Here is a 20,225-nt window from a genome sequence, read left to right as displayed (position 1 = left end):
GGGCTTGCCTCTACTCCGTTGGGAGCCAGCTGTCTCAGTCTCTGGCCCCCACACCCTGTCAGGTTGGAGAGAATCCCCCATCACCCCCACATCCAACCTTAGGGCACTCATCCAACTCCAAGGCTGAACTCTATGTTTTCACTTGTCCTAGGGAACAATTAAGAGGTTTATATATCCTTGACTTTCTTTCTGTGCCTGGTTAAAAGACTAATAGAAACCTGGACTCCTGGTGTGGTGCTGTGGGTTAATGCGCTGGATTGCAGAATCGGATTGAACCACAAGGCTGGTGATTCAACCTCACCAGATGCTCCTTGGAAACCTTATACAGGGTCGCTATGGGTCACAACCGACTCAACAGCACTTAACAACAACAAAATAGAATAAAGTGCTATCGGATAAGCACTCAACCATGAGTTCAATTTGAACTACAAGGCCAGCAGTTCAAACTCACCAGCTGCTCCTCAGAAACCTTATACAAGGTTGCTGTGAGTCAAACTGACTCGTGAGCACTTAACAATACCTTAACAAGGCAATAAATTCAAGAGGTAGGGAGCTGTTAGTATGAAAGTAGAATGCAAGGAAGGCTAGAATTTCTAACCAACACTGGAAAGCAAAGCTGACAGTGTTAAAGATGTGGTCTTCATTCGTGTGCTGTTGGGGTCCAACTCCTATGAATTTCTGCAGCTGAGTAACGAACTGAGAAGTTGCAGAAGCAACTGTGTCTCGCCACAGCTCAAAAATTGTGAGAAATGATGACATTTACTGTAAGAGTAAACAGATGTTGCAGAGACATTTGTAACAAAGGAAGGTAAGCTGAGATTTGTGGGCAGATATGAATATTCACTCACTGCAGTTTGGGAACTGAAAATATAGTTTATTAGCAATGAGAGATGGGTTCTACCAGCAATAAATTTGCAGCATTTTTATATAGATGCAGAAATCAGAAAATCAAGTTATTGAAAAATTTGTTCCACATGTGTCTGCAGTACAGATGAATCTTCATAAACACATTTTTGGAAATATTTGTATCTCAAAAGTTTGTGAGAATGTGGCTTTTGAATTCAAACTCTCATTGTATATTTCGCCTTACCCACCCACCTTTACCACAAATAGAAGATTTTGCTTCTAGAATAAGCACATCCTCACTGATATGCATGAGTTGATTTGCTTTAATATTATCAGAGAAGGAGCAATTGGAAAAGAACAGGTTTTTTATATAATTATGAAATGTCTCCCATACTATAATCACTGGGTATTGGCCAACATAAAACTGTAAGTATCAACATCTGTGTGTATCAACATCTGCCAACATAACTCATTAACAAATTTGTATCATGTTTTCATCCCTACCACAGGTATTAGTAAGTGTTCAATGACTTCAAAATATCTAGGAATTTCTACTTTATGAAACTCTGATTGTTTTCACCTTTGTTAACTAATATGTGCCTACAAGTAGGTTGATTAGGAGCTCTGGTTGCATAGAGGTTAGGAGTCAGGCTGATAATCTCACAGTCAACAGTTCAGAACTACCAGCAGTTAGCAAGAGAAAGATGAGGCTTTCTGAGCCCGTGAAGATGTATAGCCTTGGAAACCCTATATAGGGTCTATAAGTCAGAACCAACTCCATAGTACATAACCACCACCACAGTAGGCTGATCACATTAGTGGTGTCAAGTAAGTTCCTTCTGTATCCATATTCTTTATAATGTGAGGTTGCATCTCTTCCCAGCAAGCATCAAAGACAAAAATAATATGATCATATCAGTAGACAAAAAAAAGGCATGTGACAAAATTCAGTCCCCTTTCATTATAAGAACAATGAAAGAACTAGAAATAAAGGGTGTTTCCTCAACAAGAAAAAGGCAATTTATGAAGAAGCCACAATTAACATCGTACTCAATGGTGAAAGGTAGAGAGTTTTCCCTTTGAGACTGAAAGCACAACACGGGTATCGTCCTCACCATTTCTAGGCAGCATTACACTGGAGGTTCTAGCCAAGGCAGTTCCACCATTTCTCTGTCAGTCTGTCCTACTTTGGGGGTTTGTATGTTACTGTGATGCTGGAAACTATGCTGCCCAGATTTTAAATACCCCCAGGGTCACCTATGGTGGACAGGTTTCAGGAGAGCTTCCAGACTAAGGGAGAGTAGGAGGAAGGAGAGGCAGGCAACTTCTGGATGTTTAGCCTCTGAAAACCTCATGAATAGTTGTAGGACATTGTCAGATAATAGTGCCAGAAGATACAAACATCCTGAATAACACCAGAATATTGACAGATGTAGCGTCAGAAGATGAGTCCCTCAGTTTAGAAGGCACTCAAAATGTAACTGTGGAAGAGCTGCCTCCTCAAAGTAGACTTGAGCCTGTGGGTGTGAATGGAGGAGAGCTTCTGAGACCTTCATTTGCTAATGGGGCACCACTCAAAATGAGGAGAGAACGCTGCAAACATCCACTGATAATTGCAGCATAGAAAGTACCAAGTATGAATCTATTAAAATTGGAAGTTGTGAAAAATGAAATGGAACTCATCCAGCTCTATAGGCTAGGCAGGCAGTAGTGAGCTGAAATTAATGGGTATTTGCCATTTTTAATCAGACAGTCATATGGCTTATATACCAGGAACAACAAATTCAAAAGGAATGGCACAGCATTGTCCATCAAAAAGTACACTTCAAGATTTATCTTGAAGTACAACACTGTCTGTGGTAGGATAATATTCACATGCCTACAGGGAAGCCCAGTTAATACCACTAGTATTCAAATTTATGCACCAACCACTAAAGTTAGTGATGATGAAATTCAAGAATTCTATGAAATTCTTCAGTCTGAATATGATCAAACATTCTATCTAAATGTATTGAAAATTGCTGGTGATTGGCTTGCAAAGGTTGGGGACAAGGTGAAGGATCAATAGTTGGAAAATATGGCCTTGGTGATAGAAATTATGCTGGAGATCACATGATAGAGTTATGCAAGATCTAGTATGGCACTGTAGGATAAGCACTGGACCACAAGGTCAGTTTGAACACCAAGGTTGGCAGTTCAAACCCACCAATTGCACCTCATAAACCCTGTACATCACTAGACAACAGCCACAACGATGCCTTATTCATTGCAGATGCATCTTTAACAACATAAAAAGCAGTTACACATATGGACCTCAACAGACGGAACAGACAGGAATTAAATTGACTACATCTGTGGGAACAGATGATGGAAAACCTCAGTATCATCAGCCAATACAAGACTGGGGCAGTCTGTGGAACCGGCCATCAATTGTTCACAAGCAAGCTCAAGTTGAAGCTGAGAAAATGTAAAACAAGTCCACAAGAGCCAAAATATGACCTTGAACATATGCCACTTGAATTTAGAGACTCAAGAACTAGTGTCTAATGTTGCATCAGACACTGAAGACTGAAGACCAGGTGAGCTGTGGAATGACATGAAGAACATCATACAGGAAGAAAGCAAAAGGTCATTAAAAAGACAGGGAAAGAGAAAAGCTAAAACGGATGTCAGAAGAGACTCTGAAACTTATTCTCCAGTGTAGAGATGATAAAAGGAAGGGAAGAAACGAGGAAGTAAAAATAGCTGAACAGAAAATGTCAAAAGCCAGTTTGAAAAGACAAAGTCAAGTATTATAATGAAGTGTACAAACACATGGTGTTAGAAAACCAACCGGGAGTGTTGATGGCTGATGAGTGATGAGTGTTGATGGTTGATCTGAACAAAATGAAGTCTTCGGCAACTTTAATCTTTTTCTCCATTTATCATGATGTTATTTATTGGCCCAGAGGTGAAGGTTTTTGTTTTCTTTATATTGTGGTGCAACCCTACTGAAGACTGTGGTCTTTGATCTTCATCAAATAAGTATTTTAAATCCCCTTGGTTTTCAGCAAGCAATATTGTATCCTCTGCATGTCGTAGATTGTTAATGGATCTTCCTCCGTGTTCTTCTTCATATAATCCAGTTTCTCAGATTCTTTGTTCAGCATGCAGACTGAATAAATGTGGTGAAAGAATACAACCCTGGAGCACACTTTTCCTAATATTAAGCCATTCATGGTTCCTTTGTTTTGGTCGAACAATTGCCTCTTAGTCTCTGTACAGGTTCCTCACGAGCACAATAACTGTTCAAGAATACTCATTCTCCTCAGTGTTGGGCATAGCTTGCCATGAATCACACAGCTGAAAGCTTTGCATAGTCAGTACAGCATAAGTAAGCATCTTTCTGTAGTCTCGCTTTCAGCCAAGATCCAGCTGACATTAGCAGCGATGTATATCCCCTGTTCCATGTCCTCATCTGAATCCAGCTTGAACCTCTAGCTATTCCCTGTTAATGTGCTATTGCAGCCTTTAGCAAAACTGTACTTGCATGTGATGTTAATGATATTGTCCAATTATTTCAGCATTCCATTGGGTCACCTTGCTTTGAAATAGGCACAGATATGGATCGCTTCCAATCAGTTGGCCAGCTAACTTAACTGTCTTTCAAAATTCTTTACATAGATGAGTAAGTGATTCCAGTTCCACATCAGTTTGTTGAAAGATTTCAATGTATAATTCATCAATTCCTGGAACCTTGTTCTTTTCACCAATGCCTTCAGTGCACCTTGGACTTCTTCCTTTAGTACCATTGGCTCTTAATCACATGCTATCTCTTGAAATGGTTGAACATTGTCCATTACTTTTTGGTACAGTGACCTGTATTTGTTACATCCTCTTTTAATCCTTCTTGCATCAGTCAACATTTTGTCAATAGAATCCTTCAATATTGCAAGTCAAGGCTTGAATTTTCTCTCTAGTTCTTTCAGTTTGAGAAATGCTGAACGTGTTCTTCCCTTCTGGTTGTCTGAATCCAGGCACATTTCATTACAATACTTGACTTTGTCTTCTAGAGCTGCTCTTTGAAATTTTCTGTTCAGCTCTTTTACTTCCTCATTTCTTCTATTTGCTTTAGCATCTCTACACTGGAGAGCAATTAGACAAGATAAAAAAATAAAAAAAGGCATCCAAATTGGAAAGGAAGAAACAGAAGCCTATTTGCAGCTGGCAAGATCTTATATGTAGATATTCCTAAAGAATTCACACACACCCAAAATGAGAAGTAATGCTATGAGATGTAACAGGATATAAGCTCAATATACAAAGTTCAGTTGTATTCCTGTACACCAGAAATTGACAATCCAAAAATTAGATTACTTCCAATAGCATCAAAAGTAATACAAATATTTAGCGATAAATTTAGCCAAGTAAGTGTGAAAACTATAAAACATTGTTGAAAGAAAGTAAAGATATAAATAAATAGAAAAATGTCCCATGTCCATAGCTTGGGAGAATTAATAGTATTAAGATGCCAATACTACCTTTATTGACCTTGAGATTTGATATTGTTGCTAAGTGCCGTCGAGTCGGTTCCGACCCATAGCGACCCTGTACAGAGTTTCCGAGACTGTAAATCTTTAGGGAGCAGAACGCCTCATCTTTCTTCCGCGGAGTGGCTGGTAGTTTCGAACTGTTGGCCTTAAGGTTTGCAGCCCGATTCGTAACCACTACGCTACCAGAGCTCCTTTGATATAGTCGCTATAAAAAATCTGGCTATGTTTCTGTGATTTTGCAGAAACTGAAAACTGGTTATAAAATTCGCATGGAAAAGCAAGGCATCTTGTATAACTAACAGATCAGCAATTAAAAAAAAAAAAAGTTGGCGTGGAAGAGAGTGAAATCACTGCGATGAAATGAAATACTATAGGATGAATGTAAAGCTGATGCTCTCCCATATAAACTATCACTCAATTCACAATAAAAACTTAGTTAAAAAAAAAAAAAAAGTTGGAGTATTCATGCTTCCAGATTTCAAAACTTAATGCAAAGCTTACAGCAAGCAAGACAAGTGTGGAAATGGCTTAAGGAGAGACAGAGAGCAACAGAACAGAATGAAGGTCTCAAAAATGAACTCTCACATTTGTGGGCAAGTGCTTTTTGACAAGGATATGGTCATCTGTGAGTGTTCCTTAGAAAAGCAAAATCAGTGATGCTAGTTGTGTTCACTTGCATTCTCTAGAGAAGTGAAGTTTTGTGTGTGTGTAGTGGTGGTGGTATGCCGAGGAGTCAGTTCCGACTCATAGCGACCCTGTATAGGTTGTAATTACAATGCCAAGGTTGTAATTCTTTACCGGAGCAGAAAGCCTCATCTTTCTCCCACGAAATGGCTGGAAGTTTCGAATTGCTGACCTTGAGGTTAGCAGCCCAACTCGTACCCATTATGCTACCAGGGCTTGTGTGTGTGTGTGTGTGTATGCATGTAGAGAAAGAGTCTTGGTGTGGCACTGTGGGATAGTGCACTGGATCACAAGGTCGATTTGAACCGTAAGGTCAGTTTTATATATTTGTTGTTGTGAAGTGCCATGGAGTCAGTTCTGACTCATAGCGATCCTGTATAGGGTTTCCAAGGAGTGGCTCATGAACTTGAACTGCCGACCTTGCTGTTCAAACTGACCTTGCAGTCCAGCACATTAATGTACAGCACCACACTAGGACTCCAGTTTTATTTCTGTTTTTTCATTATTATTTCTTTATTTATGTGGTGCTATAAGATAAGCACTGGACTGTGAACCATAAAGTCAGCTGTTCAAACTCAACAGCCACTCCTTAGAAACCCTATACAGGGTCACTATGAGTAAGAATCAACTCAATGGCACTTAATAACAATGACAGTGGCTCTGTAGGATAAGAGTTGGACTACTAACTATAGGGCAAGGACTTCAAAGCCACCAGTCACTCCTGGGGAGAAAAATGAGGCTTTCTGTTCCCATAAAGATTTCCAACCTCAAAAACTCTACACAGGGTTACTACTCATTGGAATTGATTCCATTACACACAACAACAACTTAAACATAGTGCTGGTGGCATAGTGGCTTATGTGTTGGGCTGTTAAATGCAAGGTCAGCATTACAAATCCACCCGCCATTCTGCAGGAGAAAGAGAGGGCTTCCTGGAAACCCTACATAGGGTCAATGTGAGTTGAAATTCACTTGATGGCAGTGGGCATAGAGAGAGAGACAGAGGGACAAAGAGAGAGCATGTGTGTGACAGGTTGATCTCAAAGAAATGACTCAGACAGCTGTAGATGCAGGCAAGTTCCAAGTCCATGGGTCAGAATCCAGGCTGAAGGCTTCTCCTGACCCAAGATCAACAGGTCAGAAGGCAAGCTTTTGATTGCAGAGGCCAACAAATCTAAGGTCAGCAGGTAAGATGACAGGCTACTAATGACTCCTAGGATAGGCAAGCAATACAGCAAACCACTAGTTCAAATCCAAAGATGGAAAGGTCAGGTGACAAGTCAGATACAGGATCCAGACCCAGCAAAAAGAAAAAAAAAAAAAAAAAAATGTTTTCCTGAGTGTCCAGTATATTGGGATCAGGCCATATCCCCAAGGAAACTTCCTTTCAATTTATTGGTTGCTCATAGATGATTTTATCATGGGGATGATTACAGTATATTAGATCTCATCATGGGAGATTACTACGGTTTAACTACTAAACTGCTGAGAATCCTGGTCCAGTAAATTGACACAAACTTTAACTAGCACAGATACCAAGAAACCAAGACTCGTCTCCTCAACAAATGGTCCTGCCACAACTGTGTTTCCACATGCAAAAGAATGAAGCTGGACCCATACTTCACAGCATTAGCAAAAATTAACTCAAAAGGAATCAAAGACTTAAATGCAAGGATTAAAACTATAAAACTCTTAGAGAAATAAAAAAAAGAAAAAGTGAAAGCTTTATTACTTATTATTCCATTTATATCAAATGTCCAGTAAGTTAGTGGTTGCTACAGGATGGGCATGGGAATTAGGAGATTTCTTTTCCAGAGATAGAAATGTTCTGGAATAACATCGTGGTGATCATTAGACAACATTATGACTATGCTAAAAACTGCTGAATTGTATAGCATCAAATGATTAAAATGATGGGTTATGATATGTGAATTCGATCAAAAGTGCTAATAGGTACATTAAAATTTCTGGAAAAAGAGTAATTCATAAGGAGTGATTACTTCTAAGAAGAGAGACAAGAGTGGAGAGAGTCTGAGGATATAATTTATATCCTTTTGCACTATTTTAATGCCTCACAATGAGTATGGTTGGTTGTTGCTGTTGTTAGGTGTGGTCGACTCAACTCTAACTCATCATGACCCAATGCCCAACAGAATGAAACTCTGCCCGGTCCTGAACCGTCCTCACAATCATTGTTATGTCTGAGCCCGCTGCAGCTGCCACTGTGTCAGTCCATCTCACTGAAGGTCTGCCTCCTTTTCACTGACCCACCGTCTTAAACATGGTGTCCATCTCCAGGGACTGGTCCATCCTGGTAACATGTCCAAAGTCTGAGAAACAAAGTCTCGCCATCCTTCTAAGGAGCACTCTGGCTGTACTTCTTCAGACACAGATTTGTTTTGGCAGTGCGCGGTACGTTTCAATCTCCTTCTCCTATACCCTCGCAACAATTCTGAGGATGGTGCGGGACCAGGCAGTGTTTTGTTTTGCTGTGTTATTATGAGTCAGAGCCAACTTGATAACACCTAACAATACCAACCCCAAAATTCAAATGCATCAATTCTTCCATGGTCATCCTCATTCATTGTCCAACTTTCACATGCACATGAGGCGATTGAAAATACCATGGCTTTACTCCTCTTTGTTCTGGAACACTTTAAAGAGGTCTTGTGCAGCAGATTTGCCTATTGATGTACAGCATTTGATTTCCTGACTGCTACTTCCATGAGTGCTGACTGTGGATCCAAGCAAAATGAAGTCTTTTGACATCTTCAATCTCTTCTCCACTTATCTTGATGTTCTTTAATGGTACAATAGTGATGGTTTTTGTTTCCTTTACATTGAGGTACAATCCATACTGAAGGCTGTGGTCTTTGATCTTCATCCGTAAGTATTTTAAGTTCTCTTCTCTTCCAGCAAGCAAAATTGTATAATCTGTATATCACAAATTGTTCATGAGTCTTCCTCCAATCCTAATGCCATATTCCTCTTCATATAATCCACATTCTTGGATTATTTGCTCAATTTACAGATGGGATACACATAGCAACAATATACAACCCTAATGAAACCCTTCCTGATTTTAAGCTGTTCAGTGTTCCCGTGTTGTGTTTGAACAACTGCCTCTTGGTCTGCGCACAGGTTCCCTAAGAGCACAATTCCATATTCTGGAATTGCCATTCTTCACAGGGTTATACATAGTTTGACATGATCCACATGTTCAATTGCCTCTGCATAGTCAATAAAGAACAAGTAAATATCTGTCTGGTACGCCATGCTTTTAGCCAAGATCCATCTCACATCAGAAATGATATCTCTAGTTCCAAATCCCCTTCTGAACTGTCTTGAATTTCTGGCAGTTCCGTGATGGTGTACTATTACAACTATTTTATAAGTATCTTAAGCAAATTTTTACTTTCATGTGATAGTATTGTTATTGTTTGATGATTTCTGCATTCTATTGGGTAACCTCTCTTTGGAATGGGCACAGATATTGTTGTCATTCTTGCTAGATGCCATCAAGTCAGTACCAACTCATAGAGACCCAGTCATGTGCCAACCTCACAAATATGGACCTCTTCAAATCTGTTGACCAGGTAGCTGGCATACATGAGTGAGTACTTCCAATGATGCATCTGTTTGTTGAAACATTTCAATTTGTACGCCATCAATTCAGGAGCCTTCTTTTTGAACAATGTCTTCAGTGCACCATGGACTTTTCCCTTCACTACCATGCATTCTTGATCACATGCTACCTCTTGAAGTGGTTAAACATCAACCATTTCTTTTTGGTACGGTGACTTTGTGTATTCCTTCCATCTTCTTTTGAGTCTTTCTGCATCATTCAATATTTTGCTCTTTTACTTCATCATTTCTTCCATTCACTTTAGCTTCCCTGTGCTCAAGAGCGAGTTTTAGAGTGTCTTCTGGCCTCCACTTTGGTCTTTTCCTTCTTTCCTGACATATATATGTATGGTCTAGCTTATTTCTTGTATTAAAGTGATTAACAAAGTTTGTTCCTCATTATTGATTCATCCATATTGAAACTCACCTGCTCAGAAAAAGTTTCAAATTCATATAAGTAATTCTTAATAACCAAAAATTCTTACTAACCATTAAGAAAAGACTTATAACAATAACAGTTATGTGCATATGATCAGAATAGAAATGTCAATCAGATGTCTGCAGAGAAATAAGCTTTCTGTGACTGATACAGCACTTCCGGTCCATGGTTCAAGAATAAAGCTGGGAAATTAGGATGAGAAGAAACTTTGGTAGTCAAATTGAATGTCCGACTTCTCTGTGGCACCATTTTTGACTGATCTAACGCAGTCAGTTGAATAAAAGCTCTGGCTAATCTCCAGTTCCAGAGTTAGGACTGAGTACAAATGTGCTTCACAACTATTCTTCAGATGATCAGTATGACTCCACCTCTCTGGACAACGAGGCTGAATAAATCCCTATTTATTTCTGGTTAAGCAGGACCTTAAGTCATAACTCACAGTAGAAGTCATAGGTTCTGCTGTATAGAATCTATCTACTTTCTAGAGTATAGATTCTAGAGACTGTCACACTTAGAGAGGGGCAGAACACATGGTCTTCAAAGATCTACTTCTGGTCTGTTGGAAAGTTCCTGTTACAAACTGGACAGTGCAAACAAAGGGCCTGCACCTGCTGCTCCAAGGGGTGATCCTCTTTGTCCATATCCTCAGTCAACTCCACACCCTAGGTGGGGCATCTTGTGATGAAGGCCAGCTGGGAGAAAAGCTGTCTTAGATACCATAGTATAGGGTTCTATACCCAAGTCCTGGATTTCATGATGCACCTCCTGGAGCTGAAGCAGACACTTGATATGGCATAGAGTCAAAATCTAGAACCATGTAACTCAGCAATCTGCTCTTCTCCCTCTTCATAACATTATTTCTCTTCCTCCATTTTCTCATTTTCTGTCTGCAGCAGTTTACATGTAGACTCAGTCTCAGTCAATCGTTATGACAGGTCAGAGTTCTGGACTGTTAACTCCTGCTGCTTGCTTGTTGCAGTAATTTTCTTCTGCTTCGTCTCACTTACTGTCTGCTCAAGCTGTTTCTGATGCTTCCTCTGATCAGTTACTCTGAGAAATAGCTGATCGTTTTTTCTTTTTCAGATGCTGCAGTTGCTCAGTCTTATCTTTATCTCCTTGAGTAAACTTCTCCATTGCTTTCTCTTGGATTGACAGCTGGGCCTGAAGCCGATCTACTCTGATTCCCATCACCTCATTTTCTGAAGATATCTTCTGGTTTTGCTCTTTGAGTCAAACTAACTCTATTTCCCAACAGTCCTTCTTCTTTTTCCCTTTTTGTTCCAACTTCATATGGATTCACTTTAGGGTTTTAGGGTTCCTAGCTCCTCCTGTAATCTCTGCATCTTCTGGAAGTCAAGCTGAATGTCTGAGTTCTGCTTCTGGAGGTTGATAGCACTTCTGATGTCTTCTGGTGCTCCTAGTTTTCTTGTCAATGCTCCTTGTTCTGTTGATCAATCTCCTCTACTTCTCCCTGTGCAGTGATAACCAGAATGTTTCTTCACATTCTGGAAGGAACTGAAAAGGAAGACTTGCTCCACAATCCTATCATCCTGATCCACATAGCAGAACTGGTCATACTCATCATCCTGGGGCAGGTAATATGCTTTGAATTGGACATCCTGCTGTTTGGATGATTCACCATGTAAGTCAATGGGCAAAGTAACCCACATGAAATGATTGTTTTCCATCCCACTCTAAAGATGTCAATCCAACACTTTCAACAAGGGATGAAATGCTGGGTGAGGGAATAACAGAACATGATGTCCCCTCCAGGAACATAGAACTTCTCCACATTGTTAAAGATGACCTGAGTGAAATGACAGTGGTCCTGCAAGACAACTGGTGTGGAGGAGTCGTCTATGATCCCTTCCATGGTGAGAGCCCAACAGCAACAATCTGCAGTGTCACGATAGCAATAGGCTCTTCCACATCTTTTTAATAACCTTTTGCTTTCTTCCCGTATGGTGTTCTTGTTGTCATAACACAGCTTTTCTGGTCTTTGGTCATTAGTGTGTAATGCACCAAATGTATTGTTGAGATGGTCTCTAAATTCTGGTGAGATATGTCCAAGGTCATATTTTAGTTCTTCTGAGCTTGTTTTAATTTTCTTCAACTTCAGCCTGAACTTGCATATGAATAATTGATGGCCTGTTCCACAGTCTGCCCCTGGTCTTGTTTTTGCTGATGATATTGAGCTTCTCCACCATCTCTTCCCATAGATATACTCCATTTTATTCCCATGTATTCCATCTAGTGAGATCCAAGCATATAGTCTCCTTTAATGTTTAAAAAAGGTATTTGCAATGAAAAATTCAATGGTCTTCCAAAACTCTATCATGCATCATTTCTACCACCAAGACTATATTTTCCAACTATGGATCCTTCCTCTTTGTTTCCAACCTTCAAATTCCAACTACCAGTAATTATCAATGTATCTTGGTTGAATTTTTTATCAATTTCAGACTGAAGTAGTTATTGCAATTCTTCAATTTCACCCTCACTGGCCTTAATGGTTGGTGGGTAAATTTGAATAGTTGTATTAAGTGGTCTTTCTTGTAGGTGTATGGATAGTATCCTATTATAAATATTATCCTATCATTGTAATTCAAGCTGCATCTTAAAACATTCTTTTTGACAATGAATGCGACATCATTTCTCTTGAATTTGTTATTCCCGGCATCGTAAATCATAAGATTATTAAATTCAAAATGGCCAATGCCAGTCCATTTCAGCTCACTAACACCTAGTGTTGCTGTTAAGTGCCGTCGAGTCGGTTCTGGCCCATAGCAACCCTGAACAGGGTTTCCAAGGCTGTAAATCTTTACAGGAGCAGAAAGCCTCATCTTTCTCCCATGGAACAGCTGGTAGTTTCAAACTGCTGACCTTGTGGTTCGCAGCCCAATTCGTAACCACTACGCTACCAGAGCCTAGTATATAGATCTTTATGTGCCCCATTTCATTGTTGACAACTTCCAATTTGTCTAGATTCATCCTTCATACACTTTACATCCTGATTATTAATGGATGTTTACAACTGTTTCTCCTCATTTTGTGTTGTGCCCCATCAGCAAATGAAGGTTCCAAAAGCTTTGCTCCATTCATGTTATTATAGTCGGCTGTACTTTGAGGACACAGTTTTTCCCCAGTTGTATTCTGAGTGCCTTCCAACTTGAAAGGCTCATCTTCAGGCACTATATTTGACAATGTTCCACTGCTACTCCTAAAATTTTCAGTGGCTAACTGTTCAGAAGCAGTCTGCATTCACAATATATTGGCATAGCCTCCAACAACACACAAGCCACTAGAGCATGGAGTTTTTCTTCAAATAGCATCACAGAAAGTCTCATCATCCTGGCCTCTAAGGAGCATTACAGTTGTACTTCTTCCAAGACATTGGTTACTTCTTCAGTCAGTCCTTGGCATGTTCAATATTACTCACCAACACCATAACTCAAAGGCATCAATTCTTTGTCAGTCTTTATTCATTGTCCAGCTTTCACATGCATATGAGGTCACTGAAAAGTCTTCAGAGTGACATCTTTTCTCGTTAACACTTTAAAGAGGTCTTTTGCAGCAAATTCACTCAATGCAACATGTCTTGAGATGTCTTAACTACTCCTTAATAGCATTGATTGTGGATCCAAGCACAATAAAATCCTTGAAAACATTCATCTTTTCTGTTTATCATTGTGTTACTTGTTGGTTCTGTTGTGAGGATTTTTGTTTGGGATTAAACTTCAATATAAAGAAAATAACTACAGACTTCAATATAATAACACTTTTAAAACAAACCCTTCAATGAGGCAATGTAAAGTTGAAACAATTGGTCCCAATGAAAAAGTAGCTGCATGCATTATCTTGCTTCCAATATCAGCTGCTAAGGGTTCTGAGTTTAAAGTTTGTCCACGGTTCTAACTCAGATATCATACGACTGTAAGAATGCATTTCATATCACCATGTTTGTCACATCAGAAACAACAAGGGTGCTAAGCCTCAAACTACTAGGTAAATCAGAGAATTTTCCGTCTGCTATAACCCAAGTGTATGTGGTATCTACAAGAATAGGGTGTCCACAGCTATCCATAGAGACAGGGTATCTATGAGGACTGGCATCATAGCCATGTTCATGAGCCTGAAGCCAGCCAGACCTAGTTTAGGGAGCCTGGTTTGATGAGCGGGGAGGTTAACTTTGACTCTCAGATAAGAGCTATGAATGACTCCTACAGCTGTCTGGCACAGTTTCAATAGAAAGCAGAGATGTGTCCTTTGAAGTTAATGTAAACATTTATCTCTGGGTTCCCTTGTAATCTAAGAAGACAGCATCTCCACCTAGTCCCTGGTTCCCCTCTTCAGGCCTGGAGAAGGTTTGTCAAGTTTCCTTTACTAGACTCTCATGTTCTTCCATCTCGTGGCCCAGCTTCTTCTTATAATGGATTGTTCTGACCAAAAATCTGTCATGGAATGGCTGGGAGGAAATTTAACCTGCATGAAACATCTTTCTTGAACTTTCTGGGCCTGACACTTTTAAGACACAACTTTCAATGCAGCAAAGTAAAGTTGAAACAGTTGGTCCCAATGAAAAAGGGCAGCAGTTTTCATACCCTAAAATTCCATCAGTTGTTGCAGTTATTGCTAAGTGCCGTCAAGTCAGTTCCGACTCAAAGCCACCCTGTACAGGGCTTCCGCGAAGCAGCTGGTGAGCTTGAACCACGGACCTTGTGGTTCAAACTGATTTTACAGTTCAGCGCATTAACCCACAGCACCACACCAGGACTCCTAAAAAATGTCATCAGTGAGAAGCATTTATGTGGACCATAAACTGAAATAAAAGATACATGAGTTTGATAGGGCCACGTTCTTCCTATAATCCAACTTCTCAGATTGTTTGCTCAGCATACAGATTGAACAAACGTGGTGAAAGGATACCACACTAACACACACCTTTCCTGATTTTAACCATTCAGTTTACCCTTGTTCTGTTCTAACAATTACCTCTTAGTCTAAGTACAGGTTTCTCACGAGCATAATGAAGTGTTATGGATACTCATTTATCACATTGGTATCCATAGTTTATTATGATTCACACAGTCGAATCGCTTCATATAATAAAGCTCAAGTAAATATGTTCCTGATATTCTCCTTCAGTCACAATCCACCTGATGTCAGCAATGATATCCCTTGTTTCACGTCCTCTTGTGAATTAAGCTCGAATTTCTGGAAGTTCCCTGTCAATGTATTACTGCAAACCTTTTAGGATGAACTTCAACAAAATGTTACTCACATGAGATATTAACTGAGGAAGTTGGTAAAATTTTACTCACATGAGATATTGAGGAAGTTTGTAGAATTTTACTCACATGGGATACTAAATAAGGAAGTTGGTAGAATTTTTCTCACATGGGATACTAACTGAGGAAGTTAGCAGAATTTTACTCACATGGGGTACTAACTGAAGAAGTTGGTAGAATTTTACTCACATGGGGTACTAACTGAAGAAGTTGGTAGAATTCTTCATCATCATTGGATGTAGTGGCTGATGCATAAATTTGAATAATAGTGGTATTAACTGGTTGTTGTTGTTTTTAAGTGCTGTCGAGTGGATTCCAACTCATAGCGACCCTGTGTAGAATTTCAAAGGTTTGTTTTTTTTAATCTCTGTAGGAGCAGAAACCCTCATCTTTCTTCTACTGAGTGATTGGTGAGCTTCAACCGCCAACCTTGTGGTTCGTAGTCCCGTCCTTATCCTACAGAGCCCTGCACTGTAGGCCTATGGATCTGTAGGTATATAGGTATCATTGTACTTCAGACAGCAGTGTACTTCAAAATAGATCTTAAAATGTTCTTTTTGACGAATGTGACGCCATTCCTCTCGAATTTGTCATTCCCAGAAAAACAAACCATGTGACTGCCTGATCCAACATGGCCAATCCTAGTCCATTCCAGCTCCTTGGTGCCTAGGATATTGACCTTCATGCATTCCATTTCAGTTTTTTACAACTTTCAATTTTCCTAGATTCATTGTACATTACACATTCTTACTATTAGTGAATGATTGCAGCTGTTTCTTCTCATTTTTAGATGTGCCACATCAGCAATGAAGGTCCCAAAAGCTTTACTCCGTCAACATCACTAAGGTCAGCTTTCCTCTGAGGAGGCAGCTCTTTCCCAGTCATTCTTCCAACCTGAGGGGCTTATCTTCCAAGACTGTGTCTGACAGTGTCTTCTGCTGCTATTTTTAAGGTTTTCGGTGGCTATGAATTCAGAAGTGGTTCTCCTCTCCTTCGTCCTAGTCTGTCTTAATCTGGAAGCTCCACTGAACCCTGTCCATCATGGTGATCCTACTGGCAGTTAGAAGACCGATAGCATAGCTTTCAGCATCACAGCAACACAAAAACCACCACAATACAACAAACTGACAGGCGAATGGTGGGAAATCCTGAGTAAGAGCACCTAAAATTAATCACTGAGGCACCTGTCTATAGGTGTTCTTGTCCAAATCAGACTCCATGTGGATTGTTAGCATAGCTTCTGCTTCAAGACTACAGCCTGTCATTTCTGTAAGTTTCTACTGTGCTTTGCTGAAACTGACAGATAAGTAACTTTTAGTAAAGATTGGTGGTGATGATGTGCCGTGGAGTCGGTTCCGACTCATAGCGACCCTGTACAGGGTTTCTGTGGCTGTAAATCTTTACGGGAGCTGAAAGCCTCATCTTTCTCCCATGGAACAGCTGACTTTGAGGTTAGCAGCCTGATTCATAACCACTACGCTACCAGAGCTCCTTTTAGAAAGAGTAGAGGAGCTTTAACCACCGTCAGTAATTAGAACGATATGGCTAGCAGGCATTCCCAGGAAACAAAAGGTCAGGATGTAAAATCATGTAAAAGTACATTGAGATGTATACCACAAGGTCGACGGTTCAAACGCACCAACTGCTCCTCAGAAACCCTATACAGGTTGCTGTGAGTCAGAACTCACTTGACAGCACCCAACAAAAACAACCAGCTAATACCACTCTTTTTCCAGTGTAGACATCCATCACTAAAGCCAGTGGTGATGAATTCAGGAAGATGTCAATATCTTCCAAACTGGACAATAGATTTGATGTAATTGTTATGGATTAAATTGTATCCCCCACCCAAAGATATGTTGAAATTCTACCCCTGTGATTGTCAATGTGACCTTGTTTGTGAATGCAGGGTTTCTCTATACAGCTACTACCACTAGGTTAACAAGGCCATGCAAAGTAGTGTGGTCCCAGTTCCTCTGAGTGTTGTTGCTGTTCCTAAGTCCTGTGGAGTCGGTTCCGACCCATAGCGACCCTGTACAGGGTTTCCAAGGCTGTAAATCTTTATGGGAGCAGAAAGCCTCATCTTTCTCCCATGGAGCAGCTGGTAGTTTTGAACTGCTGACCTTGCGGTTCACAGTCCGATTCATAACCACTACCCTACCAGAGCTCCTCTGAGCAAAGTCATGTAAAAGGGATGACAGCCAAGGAGCCACAAAAGGGGAAGAACATGTGACTGACACAGCTGAAAGCCACGGATGCAATAAAAGCCCCCAACGGCACCAAGCGCTGAGGAAAAGGCTCCTCCAGAGTGGACCAAGAGTCCTGTCATGCTCCTGCCACCACCCTGAATTTGGACTGCTGACCTTCTGGTTAGAAGTCCAGTGCTCATCCTACCGCACCACACCGGGATCCAAGGTCTTACCAGAAGAAAATTCTGATTGCTCTAATAGACACAAGACCGTGGCAAGATCCCACATACATTATTTTGTTAGTCCAAAAGTTTGAATCTCTTAACGACCTTTCTTATGGGTATTTCAAAGACTAGCCTGAATGACTATTCTTCCTGGGATCGTGCTGTGAGAGGAAGATGGAGGAAGGGAGCAGACTGCCAGCAGAGGTACAGAAGTATGCTGGCTAGCTGACTTTGATGGTCAGCTCAGAATAAGCAGTCAGTGGGCGGGAATGGAGTCTGGTCTACAACTGAGCAGAAGCCTTTTCTATGCCAAATACCTGGTTCTTCTGAGCTCCTTCACATACGTACTCATTAATCTCTCTCAACAAAGTTCTGTAGCCTTCTGTGTATAGCTTATGCATATTTTGTGTTAAATATATCTCTAAGTAAGGGGCTCTGGTAGCGTAGTGTTTACAAATCGGGCTGCGAACCTTAAGGTCAGCAGTTCAAAACTACCAGCTGCTCTTTGGGAGAAAGATGAGACTTTCTGCTCCCGTAAAGATTTACAGCCTCAGGAACCCTGTACAAGGTCACTATGGGTCGGAACCGACTCGACGGCACCTAACAACAACACATCTCTAAGTATTTCATAGGTTCTTGTTTATTTTGTTCCAAGTCTTCATTGCTTGCCTATGGTCTTACTTTTTAAGAATGTTTTGTCCTGTTCAAAGCTCATCCGTCAGCATTACACCCCAGGCATTATCCCACAGGTGCTGGTGAGTGTGATGAACCACCACACTGAACCTGAAGGTGTGAACTCACACAGAAAGCGTGTGGTGTGTAGGGATCTGTCTATAGCTCAAACACCTAGCCTTTCTGTACACACAGGAACACCCATATCCCAGGTTCCCTGGCATTTGAGAGGTAGTTGAAGCTGGTGAACAGACTGTGGGTTGAGATGGTCCTGACACATCCCCCTCTTCCACGCTAGGGTCCCAGGTACAGGAAGAGGAGCCCTGGTATGGCAGAACTCCCTACCCAGATCCACTCCTCCTATGATGTCCCTGGATTCACTAGTCACATCTACATACAAAGACTCCTCACTTGAGTCATTGAAGCTCACACAAATGAAATGCTTGGAAGTGTCACCAGCCACAAATCTCCTTAGACATATGCTGTCTGTATGCTGTCTTGTGCTCAGGGAGAGCGGGCAGCCTCCTCTCTCACTACACTTGTCTCTCCTCCAGTAATCTCCTGCTGCAGGTTTAAATCGGAGGTGCTGATGCAAGGGAATCTGACCTTACCCCAACCACTCTGTCTCCTTCTCTCCCAGAAATTAAAATCTGAAGCTTGAAGCAGAGGTGCTCCTCGGGCTATGGGAGCCCCTCTTGAGATGGAAACCAGGAACGCAGAAGGTGTCTGCAGAGCCTGTAGGTGCACTGCAATCCAGCATAGGCCCCTTGAGACACTTCACTTGGCTCCTGTGATTTAGGGTTCATTTTGTTGTGGTTTCAGTTCTTAGAGAAAAGGTCTGTAGATACCATTGGCTCTCGCATCACCTCTTCCTTGACATAGGATGGTGACTTAGTTGTAACTGCAGAACTCCTTCTATTAAATGAAGTGAATGCCCAACCAAACCAACCCCACGCCCATCCGGTGGATTTCAATTCATATATACCCTTTAACATAACATAGATCTGCCCCCATAGGGTTTCCAAGGCTGTAAGTCTTTAGGAAAGCACATGTCCACATCTTTTTCCATGGAGCAACTGGTGTGTTCAAATCACTGATGTTTCTGTTAGTAGCAGAGTGCTTTAATAACAGAAGGAGTCCTTCACGAAGTAAATTGTAGTTGATGTTAAGTGCTGTTGAGTTGGTTCTGACTCAAAGTGGTGTGTAGGGTTTCCAAAGAGCAGCTGGTAGGCTTGAATATCTACCTTTATGTCTAGCGGTCCAGTGCATATACCTGCAGTGCCACACCAGGGTTCCAATGAGATATACATTCAGGGTCAAATCAGGAAACCCAGACACTGCACATGAAAAACTCATTCGAACAGGAAAAAGCAAAAGCTTGGAACAACGAGGATGCTGCAACTTCCAGGGGATCTACCATCATCCTCTTGTTATTCAGGAACCTCAGGGGTGAGATGTTCCACCCCTTAGAGACCAGTGTGCTCACAGAACTGCATGTAAGCAAAACAGCTTTCAGTGACCCAAAAGTAATCGTTTTAACAACAAAAACTCTACCTCATCTCAGTCAGGAATCTGTTATATGAGGGTCGGTCAAAAAGTATTGCTACACAATTATAGAAATCTTCATTAAACAGAAATGTCTCAATATGAAGCTATTGTTTGACAGATCCTCCATCTGGGTCTATACACTTTCGAAGGTGGCGTTTCCATGTTTCTAATCCTTCCCC

General features: G+C 40.9%; 1 pseudogene; it reads right to left on the bottom strand.

The window, feature by feature from the left end:
- Positions 1–10,595: 10,595 nt before the first annotated feature.
- Positions 10,596–11,998, bottom strand: LOC102840178 (annotated as a pseudogene).
- Positions 11,999–20,225: the final 8,227 nt, after the last annotated feature.

Source organism: Chrysochloris asiatica, unplaced genomic scaffold (assembly GCF_000296735.1).
Source record: "Chrysochloris asiatica unplaced genomic scaffold, ChrAsi1.0 scaffold00314, whole genome shotgun sequence".
Classification (NCBI taxonomy): Eukaryota; Metazoa; Chordata; class Mammalia; order Afrosoricida; family Chrysochloridae; genus Chrysochloris; species Chrysochloris asiatica.
This window is presented reverse-complemented; position numbering and strand designations above follow the sequence as displayed.